The following is an 11,926-nucleotide window of genomic DNA, read 5'->3' as shown; positions in this document are numbered from 1 at the left end:
ACAGTGATGTGGGAAAGACTGAGGACTTACAATGGGGAACAAAACCCAGAGGAAGAGAGAGATGCGGGAACTTCTGGAGGTGTATGAATCCCCAGCCCCTGACTGTCCTACCCTGAGAAAGACTTTTAACAGTTACAATCTCCCCTTCCAAGGTACTACTGCCTTTACGGGGGTTTGTGGTCACGGGATGGAAAAATCCTGGATTCTGACTCCCAAATATCTGTTTTAATTGAGAAGCAACTTACTTCCTAAAGCAACAGAGAGGAAATGAGGTTTTACCAATGAGCAATGCCGTGACATCAAGCAGCTCACTTCATCCTGAGTAAACCTCAGATTTGAGCAGACTTAATTCGTGCTTATAACTGGCACGCTTTAATCAATTACAAAGGTACTGTAGGTTTACAGAACCACAATCTCTTCTAAACAGCAGATGAGGTCAAAAAGATCCTTTAGACAAACTCAGCGGGAACTATAGTATACTAAGGAAAAAAAAAGTTAATGTGAAACTCTCTTGCGACTTTAAGTAATTTCAAAATCAATTCCACTCCATATTATTCTGTTCTCTCTTATTCTGATAATTGAGAATCATTTTCTCCAGCACTGCAGTGCTTTTAACTGACTCATACATCCTCAGTCACCAGCAAAGGCTTCCATAATAAGCAGCAAAGTAGCACTGCAAGCGTCTAATTCTTTTAGCCTTGCTTTCACCAATTTCCTCTATTAAATTAATATTCATGGTCACATTTGGACACCACTCTGACATTTCTGAAACAACATCAGCATGTCTGGGACTGAGGGAGCAAGCACTTTAATTTTCCTAGTAGAGGTCTCAAACTCCTGCACAGCTAAGTAACTAACCAGAGGAGAGAGCCATGGGCTGAACCCTCCAAACTCATGCCTAAGATGGGGATGAGACACACTGAGGAATTCAACAGACCTCGTACTAAGTTGAACAGACAAAATCAAGCCATTGCACTTACAGACCATGTCAGCTCTAAGAGGGAGGGTCTATTGAAACATATATAGGAAGACAACATAGCCCGGCTCCTCTACAATCTTTTGTCCAAGCATTTGGGACATGTCCAATCACAATTTATTGGAAAAATAAACCCAGCAGAGCGGCCCTACAGTCTCATATTTTTGTGTAGGACTTGCATAGATTGGTTACAAAATTTAGCCCATTTTCCAATGGCCACCGGAAGAGGTTTTTATGAATGTCAATAGTAGAATAGGAGCAAATAACAATTATATACACACACTTCCAGTCTGCGAGTAGCAATAGCTGTATGTTGTATCTTGTACACAATATGCTCAGTCAGCTCACAAGCCGTAATCACACCACCAGAGTTTCATTCATCTCTTCTAAGCAGCCTCCTGGCACTCAGCCGCCTCGGCAGGAGCACAGAAGGCCGGGTGGGATGGTGAGAGGTAGATTACTTCATCTGCATAAAAGTAACTGCGGGGTGGGAGGAAACATCTCATAATTAGAACACGGGATGGAAATTAAGGTTCCTACCAACTCTGCCACAGACTGAGTTTGTGAGCCTTGGCAAAAAGCTCTCCAACGACCTCCCTTTCTCCACCTACAAAGACAGGGTGGGGGACCTACACCTACAAAGGCATGGGGGGACTTGAACAGTAAACGTCCATAAGCACCCGGAGATTTTCTCAGATGGCAGCAGGACCTTTGCCAGGCCGGGAGGACCAGTCACCCAGACCGCTTCAGCGCGGTGCCTCCCGTCCAGCCCCAGCAGCAGACGGTAATGTCTTGGTATTTCGGGAGGGTGTTGTTGCGGCGGGCTTGGCCCCCGGGGCGGGAGTCCACGACACGGCGGGTCACCCGCGTCCCTCAGCCGCCCACCACCGAAGGCCGCTGCGAAGGCCGGGACGGGCCCTCACCAGGCGGCGAGCGCCAGAGCGAGCAGTTCCCCTGTCAGGTTTCGTCGCGCCCCGGCAGCAGGTGCCGCTCGCCCGGCCCGGCCCGGCCTCCCAGCGGCGCGGCAGGAGGCGGGAAGAGGGCGGTGGCCCAGCGGCGAGGGAGGCCCGGCAGGCTGTTTGCTGGGCCCCGCGGAGCGCCTCTCGCAGCGCCGCGGGCATGAGGCGGGCGGCGGGAGGCGGCGCGGCGGCGGCCGAGGTGAAGGCGACCTTGCCGCCGCTCCTCCCGCCCGCGGCGGCCGGGCGGGCCGCCCTCCTCACGGCATGCGGCTGCCGGCAGGCTGCAGGTGGGTGGCTGGGGCGGCGTGGGGGGCCCGGCCCCGGGCGGGGCGGGGTGCGCGGCTGCCCGCGGCGATGGCGGCGGAGGGGAGTGCCGTGGCCGGCGACGGCTGCCCCGCTCCACGCTCCCGCCCCGGCGCCGCCCATTGCCGGGGCCGAGCCGGCGCGTGTGTCAACACGGGGCCGCGGCGCCCGTCCTGCCCCCGGCGCCTCCCCGAGGTCGCCCGGCGGAGGTCGCCCGGGCGGCGGAGGCCGCGGCGCGGCGGAGAGGAGCCGCCATCGCCGCTCGGTGCTTCCCGGGGAGGTAGGAGACGTCCCCGTCCCTCCGGCCCGCTATCTCGGCGGGCCTGCGGGACGGCGCCGGTCGCCCCGCGGCTCGGCAGGCCCCGCGGCCGGCCCCTCGGCGGGCCCCGTCCCTGCGGAAAGTTCTCCTCGACCTCGTCGCTGCCGACCCCGGCGGGAGCCGCGGGCCGAACCGGCAGGAGCGGCCGTGTCTCCCCGCAGCGCCGGGCTGGCCCGCCCGCTGGGTGCTCCCGGGGGCTGGTCCCGCGGCGGCTCTGGGAGCTGCGGCTGTCCCGGGGGACACCCGTACCGGCAGTCTGGGAAGGAATTTAAAAGTTATTTCAGGTACTCTGCTTACCCTGCCGTTCCCCTGCTTCTAACTTTTTGGGGGGTTTAATAATTCTGTGAGAACAGTGGACATTTATTCTCTGCACTTTCAGTGAGAACTGGCTGCATAAGTTGGCTTGCTCTATTTAATCAAACCGTAATAGGCAGAAACCTCTAAAGGCATCGGCTGAACCATTCTCAGATCCAGCTGTGGCTTTTAAGTTGCAATTTCTCTTAAAAATTCGTTTTCATTCACCTGTGTGTTTTGAACCTATTTCTGCAGGCATGTCTGAGTAACGCCGGGCATGTACGGTTGTATTTGTGGAGCGGTGACGTTATTTTATAATGCCCCCGGGGGAGGAAACTCTGCTGTGCTGTGTTTGTACAGCACCTTCTGCAGCCAGTCCTGGTCCTGTCTGTCACTGCTGTGCCTGGCTCTGGTTTGGTAGCTTTGACAGGGCCATGCTGAAAGTTGGGACTAAGTAAACCCATCCTGCAGAGCAGTAGACCACACTTCTTTAACAGCAGATGTATTGAAATGTTTCATTTACTGCAACTTGTCTTCTTGGTCTGTGTTTGCAAAGCGGAGACGTAATTCATAACTGCGGCTCTTAGGGTTATGTAATTAACAACATACTTAAGACAGCAGTAGCGCAGTCTTTTGATGAGGAAATAAAACCATTCAAGTATAGGTTCTCAGTGGCAGGGTACTTCCTCTTGTACTGCCTCCTTACACTTAGCATGTGCCCATATAGCAAGCCAGTGAGTTCACAGTTCTGTATTAGATAAATGTTAATGAACTAAATTTTGTATCTGGTGATGCTCCAGGGTGAGCTTATACTTCAGCAGACTGTACTGTAGTGAATGGATGAAAATTCAAGCTTGTCATTTTGAAGAGAATTTGTTAGGTCCGTATAAAACACATTCGCAACTATTTTAGGGAAATAGGGAAAGGTTTTTGAGTTTTCTCTCCCTCTTCTTTTTTATTAATTAGAGCAGTTAGTCTTGAGAATTCAAAAACTATTTATTCCCCCCAGTGGAGCTAGCTGAACCAATTCAAGGTATCTCATCTATCCACAAACCTTGCCATATTTATGGTTTTAGTCCGACATGGTTATTACACCTTTATTATTACAGTAGACTTCCATAGGGCAGCAGTCACTCAGTGGTTTTATAATTACCATTTGTACTCCTTTTAAAAAGACAGTTATTATTTGTGAGGTCTTGTTAGAGCTTCACTAACAATGTTTTTAGGCATCTGCAAATCAAAACACTCTTTTAAAAATGTCATCTTATAATGTAAATACAAAGAGAAATGGAGTTTATTGAAGGTATGCAATTTAAAAACAAACCCCATACAGTCAACCTGACAGAGCATGAAGGGATTATCCAGACTTGACTCATCTGTGTAGATTATGCATTTCAGACTGACTGCTGAGCTGAGCAACAGTCTGCTGGAGTGATTTCACTGCCTGCTTCTCTGGGTTGTACCAGCCTTTAAAACCATTATTAGTATTCCAGAGCTGTTTATTTTTTTGGAGAAGACTAGGCTTGCAGTCGATGACACTTGAAAAGAATGGAGATTCAGTTCAATATTTGATGAAACTATTTGCTGTTCAATTTTACGTAGGTAAGTTGAAAACCGTATGAGATTTTCTTCTGTGAGATCTTATACATCCTATATGCAGTTGAAAATAAGCAGCTGGAAATAGACAATTCAAAGTCAGCGTGATGTGAAATGAGGAACTTGCTTGGCTCAGGTCCCTTTTTTTTGTACTCAGAAATGGCTATGGCTAAGCAGCTCCGCGTTCGGCAGAAAGGAGATGTGCGATTTAGTTTACTTCTTTCATTACAGAAGTCATAAAATCTCGTTTGGTATTTTCTGCATCAGATCTGTAATTTCTGGCTTGAACCAGTACTTTAATAAAAAAAAAAAAAAGTCCTTGAATGCTTAAAGTCTGTGTAGTTTTTTCACTGGTTACACTTTTTTTAAGTAAATCAGATCCTAATCTGAATTTTGCTAGCCTCAGCTTCCAGTCATGGATGTCTTCATAGTCTGTATTTTAAATAATTCTTAAAAACTGAAGAGCTTGAAAGAGAGTGACAGTAGTAAGAAAGGGGGTGAGGAGGGTTACAGTAACTAAGAGGAAGGTTAGAAAATGTGTGATGTGTAAGGTTATGGCGTAAAACTCTTCTTTTTCCTGTTCTGTAAATATTATTCTGCTCCTTTTGCTGTTCCATGGAGCAGTGTCCCACATGTAGCTGGGAAGTCGTGGATAAGGGATTTTTTAAGTTATTCAAGAGCGATTTCATCATTCACTCATTTCCGTAGTGTTTGTTTCCATGGCAGCTAGCCAGCGGCCTTATTAGTGATGAAGGTGGTTACACTTCGGTTTTTTGTCTTGTGATACTGGAAATCTGAGGTACCATAAGGAACAGATGTTGTACAAAGACTGGACTAAGTTGTTTCTATGAAGAGACTGAAATGTTTCTGTCCTTGGACTGAAGTTATTATATAGTGATGCTTTCTATCTCTTTTTATGTATAGTTATGTTTGAAATGCCTCCTGTCTTCAAGCTTGCTAAATATTTACAATAAATGTACTACTTCTACCATATGTTTGAAGCAAGAAACCCATTAATTGAAGGAGCCTGTATTTTTATGCTTGAAAGAATTGACGCTTGCTTCATTTCAGTTACTAAATTGTATGTTAAGGGTAGAATATAACAAAAGCTGAGGTAAGATAGCATAACAAGAAGCAGAGTCATTTTTTGTACCTCCTGGTTTCAAACTGTAGTCATTTCCAGTTAGCACGTAGATAGAAAATCAATTGTAATCTGCTCATAATTGCCTTCCTGGTAGAGTTATGAGGCGTTTCTCTCCCCCTATCTTTTTTTTTATCTCTTTTTTTTTTTTTTTTTTTTTAATTATTACTGTTTTTCTCCCTCTCTCTCTCCTCTCTCTCTCTCCATATTTTTTCCCCTTTGTGTCTTGTGGAATAGGCAGCTCTCCAGAGTTAGAGGAGAAAAATAATGTACGGATATTTTTTCACCGTAAAGCTGTGCATCTTTAAATGTTTTTGTCTAACAGCTTGAGGCTCTGTCAAAAAGTATGTTCCTTACTGTGTTATTTAGGGATGAGCAGAAATTGAGGAAGGTTTTCATAACCTTGGGGCTTTCTTCTTAGATGAACTAGGCATTTCTCTTTTACCTATCAGGATTGATTACTTCAGGGTAGATCACATTTCTTGTGTAAAAGGCTGAGCTTGCACTACCAAAAATTCAAATTGTATTTTGCTTAGTATGAAGTGCTGGGCTTGACACTTGACACTGACTTGCCCATTCTGCAAGGATATTGTATTCCCCAGTTAAGGAATTATTTTAGCTTTTTGGTGAAGTCAAGCTCCGTTCATTCTTGAATCATAGTTACAGAATGAGAATGTTTTGAAAGAGTACTTTAATTTTCAGACTCGTAATTCTGCTGTCCCAACTGGAAAGGTCCGGACAAGACCTTTTCAAAGTTTGCCCTGGGGAGTAACAAAGCTTACCCTCTGCAACTGCGAGATTCGTCATTCTTCCAGGCTCACCTCACAGCACACACCAGCCTACCTCTCCTGACTGCCTGGCCATTTTAAGGTAGTGTTTGCTTGATTTATCATACCAGTGTAACACTTTAAAATTTGATGTACGTCATCATCCTCCCTGGGAGAGGAGGTGTCTGTTTATGTATATGTATGTACGTGTATATGTGTGTATATGGGTAGGTAGATACAGAATAGAATGCTAGACCATCCTAGTGTCTGCTGTCCTTTAAATGCCATCCTCCTATGTGCTATGCTCACAAATAGAGCTCCCAATACCTCTGTTTTAGATTGAAGTGATGTGGTTCGGAGTTCTTTCGGCATAAATATGTCCTTTGCATCAAACTTCTGCAAGTTTATGTGAAGTATTTAAAATTTATTCTGTGTCAAAATTATAGTTTTCTTGAGGGTGGATAGTGAGGAAACTAAAGCTGACAATAGGAAGTTGATATTTTGAGAGAAGAGTGGGGAGAGACAAAGCAAGACACTTAAACTTTCTTGCACTGGTTGGGAGTGCAAGAAAGTTTAAGGGACGTTAATAATCCTCCCAATGGAAGAAATACAGTAATTTCTTTTGGTATGAAAGGAATGTCTTGGGAGGTGGTTGAAAGCTGCAGAGGAGTGCCAGAGATTGGGGAAGTCAGTGAAGCAGGAGGTGTTCAGCAGTAAATATGACACAGGTTATTGCAAATACCTGAAAAGTGGTCTGTTTACTGCGTATAGGTAAAGCTCAGAGGCTGGAAAGGGTCTTAAATCCTTGAGTCCTTTACTAATTGACAAAAAGTGTCATGATAATGTCATGACAAATGACGATTTGTGTGAGTCCTCCCCTATGAGCTGTTAAAAGTAACGTGTTAAGTTGCAAAATCAATTAATCTGTCCCATCAAACTTCAAAGTTTTGCAATGAGCTGAAAATTTCTATTGTGCTGTGACTTAGACCTTTTATCTTATGACTAATGAAATTTGGTGGTTTGGCAGAGATTGGCTGGAAAAGGGACAGATTGCATTTCCTTTAACAGAGGTTAGTTTCCTTTTGTTCTGCAAACTGTTAAATGTGAGTAGCTGCTATTTATAAATCCTCTGTGCTTTCCTAGTCACCATTATAGTTGGTGCCCTGACTCTGACAGGTCTTTTCAATCCTTCATCATCTGTAAAGCTGATGTTTGAATCACGGAGCTATCTAATCTTTGCCGTATCAATACATGGCCTCATCCTTGATGAGAGACATTTCTCTTGTAAAAAGTACCATCAACGCTTTCATGGAGATCTCCACTTTATGTAAGTGGAGGGTCTGAGAGCCTCATAGTTTGCACCAACATCCCCTAAGGCCTTTCCACCTTAAAATATTCAACTGATTTGAAAACCTCAGGTTATTTCCCCTTCGGTACTAATTCCAATACATACTATTTGCAATGCCAGATACACCTCTGGAAATGGTTTGTTCTGGCTAGGGAAGGGCTGTGATGTACGAGTGCCCAGGGCTGTGCACCTGGGTTCAGGAGTCTCTGTAGCAGCTGCTTCTGGGATTGCTGCTGCCATTCTTGCTGGGCTGCCAACTGGGCTTTTGCTGCTCTTGCTGAGCTGTGAGTTGGACTCATTAGTATTTCTGGAACTATCGCTGGGTTTCTTGAAGTTGTTGCTGAGCTACAGCCCATGCTTACCACTGAAAGATTAAAATCAGAGTTTTCTGCTTCAGCTGTTGTTTCCCCAGCCACTTGTTAGCTTGTCTGTTAGTAGCTTTTTATTGTAGACATTGTGGGGAAGAAAATAACGTCTGGTATTGTGCATACATTGATGCAACTTTCATTTGGTTCCAGCAAAAGACTGCACGGCTCGTGAATGTCTTTAGGTGGTGCCCACTAGTTGGAGTTTGACCATATTACCAAGACTCAATTCAAAGTTTCGAGTTTCTTTCTTGTGAGGTCTCTGCTTTCTCTGATTGACCATCACTTATAAGTGAAACAGGTAAAACTCCTGATAAATTAGGAGAAATTAAAGTGCATGTCTTCAAAGAGATTTAGCATGTGATTGCATTGTGGAGTTACTCAGCCACTCTTGTCCAAGACTCAAAATAATAGCTCTTTGGCTATGATAAGTTTAACTGTGTTGGTACCATGCATGGTCTCTCCATAAAGTTTTTTTCGGTATTTGGTGATGGTCTTCCATCTGATTTGTTTCATAAAACTGGCAGCTCCAAAGTTTTGTGAGGCTGTGGTAGCAGTCTATAGTCCACACAGGACACCTTCTTAAATTTCAGACATTAATATGTTACAAATCCGTTACAGCTGTCGCAAGAGAGACCTCAGATAAGCAGACTCATTAGTGTGAAACCAAGCATCATCGTCTTAAGGCTGATCTTTCTTCCTGTGGTCTACCTACTTCTGTGAGCAGTTTGAATTGTTCATCTGCAGCTTGGATATGCTCATCAGTATGACTGTAGGAGCTCTGGAGAGAAAACGTTTGTAGCAGGCAGACTGAAAACAGTTGCCTCCGGTGAGCATTGTAAATAGAGTTTAGTTCATCTGCTGACATGGAATGCTTTTGTGGAAAGTAAAACCTCATCACTTTGTAAGTGCAAGGTGATGTTGCCAAAATAGGTAATAAGGCCAAATAGGCTGTATTGGCAAAAGCGTAGCTAGCAGAACAAGCGGGGTGATAATTTGCCTCTTTTTGGGACTGATGAGATTGCATTTGGAGCACCGTGTCCAATTTTGGTCTCTGAAGGACAGGAGAAGGCACTGACTTACTGGAGCAAGTCCAGTGGACAGATGCCAGGGTCATTAGGGGGCTGAAGGACGTCACATACAAGGAGAGACTGAGAGAGCTGAATTTGTTCAGCCGACTAAGGGAAGACTAAGGGGGATCTTATTGCTGTCTTCAGAGAGTATAGAGAAGACAAAGTACTCTATTTGGAGGCATGCAGCAAAAGGATGAGAGGCAGTAGTCGCAAGTTACAGTGAAGAAATTCTGGCTGGAAATGAAGAAAAATGTCACCATGAAGATACTGGGACAGGTGCCTGGGGAGGTTGTGGAATCTCCAGCCTTGGAGATGCTCAGAAGTTCTTAGAATCACAGAATGGTTTGGGTTGGAAGGGACCTTAAAGATCTTCTAGTTCCAAGCCCCCTGCCATGGGCAGGGACACCCTGCACTAGACCACGTCACCCAAAGCCCCATGCAACCTGGCCGTGAACACTTCCAGGGAGGGGGCATCCACAACCTCTCTGGGCAACCTGTTCCAGTGCCTCACCACCCTCACAGTCAAGAATTTCTTTCTAACATCTAATCTAAATCAACACTCCTTCAGCTTAAACCCATTACCCCTTGTCCTGTCACTACACTCCCTGATAAACAGTCCCTCACTATCTTTTCTGTAGGCCCCTTCAGGTACTGCAAAGCTGCTATAAGGTCTCCATAAGCCTTCTCTCCTCCAGGCTGAACAAGCCCAACTCTCTCAGCCTGTCCTCATAGGAGAGGTGCTCCAGCCCTCTGATCAGCTTTGTGGCCTCCTCTGGACTCTCTCCAACAGCTCCATGGCTCTCCTGTACTGGGGCCCCCAGAGCTGGATGCAGTACTCCGTGTGGGGTCTCACGAGAGCGGAGTAGAGGGGCAGGATCACCTCCCTCGACCTGCTGGTCACACTTCTTTTGATGCGGCCCAGGACACGGTTGGCTTTCTGGGCTGCAAGTGCACAGTGCCGGCTCATGTTGAGCTTTTTGTCAATCAACAACCCCAAGTCCTTCTCCTCAGGGCTGCTCTCAATCCATTCTCCGCCCAGCCTGTACTTGTGCTTGGGAGTACCCCAACCTATACGCTTGGCCATGTTGAACTTCATGCGGTTCACACGGGCCCACCTCTCAAGCCTGTCAAGGTCCCTCTGGATGGCATCCCTTCCTTCCAGCCTGTCAACCACACCACACAGCTTGGTGTCATTGACAAACTTGCTGAGGGTGCACTCGATCCCACTGTCCATGTCACTGACAAAGATGTTAAACAGTGCCGGTCCCAGTACCAACCCCTGAGGAACACCACCCATCACCATTCTCCGCTTGGACATTGAGGCGTTGACCACAACTCTTTGAGCATGACCATCCAGCCAATTCCCTATCCACCGAGTGGTCCATCCATCGAATCCATGTCTCTCCAATTTAGCAACAAGGATGTCACGCGGAACAGTGTCAAATGACTTGCACAAGTCCAGGTAGATGACGTCAGTTGCCCTTCCCTTATCCACCAACACTGTAACCCCATCATAGAAGGTCACCAAGTTTGTCAGGCACGATTTGCCCTTAGTGAAGCCGTGTTGGCTGTCACCAATCACCTCCTTATCTTCCATGTGCCTGAGCATAGTCTCCAGGAGGGTCTGCTCCATAATCTTGCCAGGCACAGAGGTGAGACTGACCAGCCTGTAGTTCCCTGGGTCTTTCTTTTTCCCCTTCTTAAAAATGGGCGTTATGTTTCCCCTCTTCCAGTCAGTGGGAACTTCACCAGGCTGCCACGACTTCTCAAATATGGTGGAGAGTGGCTTCGCCACTTTATCCGCCATTTCCCTCAAGACCCATGGATGCATCTCATCAGGTCCCATGGACTTGTGTTCTTTCAGGTTCCTTAGATATTCCCAAACCTGATCTTCTCCTACAGTGGGCAGTTCTTCATTCTCCCAGTCCCTGCCTTTGCCTTCTGTGACCTGGACAGTGTGGCTAGAACACTTGTTGGTGAAGACTGAAGCGAAGAAGTCATTGAGTACCTCAGCCTTTTCCATATCCTGGGTAATCAGGTTGCCTGTTTCATTCTGGAGGGGACCCACACCTTGCCTAGTCTTCCTTTTATCACTGACATACCTGTAGAAACTTTTCTGGTTGCCCTTGATGTCCCTGGCCAGATGTGATTCTGTCTGAGCTTTGGCTTTCCTAACCTGATCCCTGGCTGCTCGGACAGTTTCTCCCAGGTTACCTGCCCTTGCTTCCACCCTCTGTAGGCTTCCTTTTTTTGTTTGACTTTGTCCAAGACCTTCTTGTTCATCCGTGCAGGCCTTTTGGTGTTTTTGCCTGGCTTCCTCTTTGCTGGGATGCATCACTCCTGAGCTTGGAGGAGGTGATCCTTGAATATTAGCCAGCTGTCTTGGGCTCCTCTTCCTGCCAGGGCTCTGTCCCATGGTACTCTACCAAGCAGATCCCTGAAGAGGCCAAAGTCTGCTCTCTGGAAGCCAAGGATAGTGAGCTTGCTGTGCGCCCTCCTCACTGCCCTGAGGATCTTGAACTCCACCATTTCGTGATCACTGCAGCCAAGGCTGCCCTTGAGCTTCACATTCCCCACCAGCCCACCCTTGTTGGTGAGAACAAGGTCCAGCATGGCACCTCTCCTTGTGGGCTTCTCTATCACTTGGAGGAGGAAGTTGTCATCAACACATTCCAGGAACTTTCTGGATTGCTTGAGCCCTGCTGCGTTGTCCCTCGAACAGATATTGGGGTGATTGAAGTCCCCCATAAGGACCAGGGCTTGTGAACATGAGGCTGCTCCTATC

General features: G+C 46.7%; 1 protein-coding gene across 6 annotated transcripts in view; it reads left to right on the top strand.

Moving 5' to 3' along the window:
• Positions 1-2,085: 2,085 nt before the first annotated feature.
• Positions 2,086-11,926, top strand: part of ZC3H12C (zinc finger CCCH-type containing 12C) — a 48,880-nt gene continuing 39,039 nt past the window's right edge. Inside the window, exons 1-2 of one of the 6 annotated variants that reach the window (XM_075742248.1) lie at positions 2,086-2,222; positions 6,291-6,458. The gene's annotated coding sequence lies outside the window, so the exon portion shown is untranslated. Of the gene's footprint in view, positions 2,223-2,364; positions 2,842-4,196; positions 4,454-6,290; positions 6,459-11,926 lie in introns of those variants that run through there. The other 5 variants (XM_075742247.1, XM_075742250.1, XM_075742252.1 and 2 more) reach the window with 5 other exon arrangements.

This window comes from Balearica regulorum, chromosome 1, assembly GCF_011004875.1.
Source record: "Balearica regulorum gibbericeps isolate bBalReg1 chromosome 1, bBalReg1.pri, whole genome shotgun sequence".
NCBI classification, from domain to species: Eukaryota; Metazoa; Chordata; class Aves; order Gruiformes; family Gruidae; genus Balearica; species Balearica regulorum.
The sequence above is the reverse complement of the archived record's forward strand: the minus strand, read 5'-3'. Positions and strand labels throughout refer to the sequence as shown.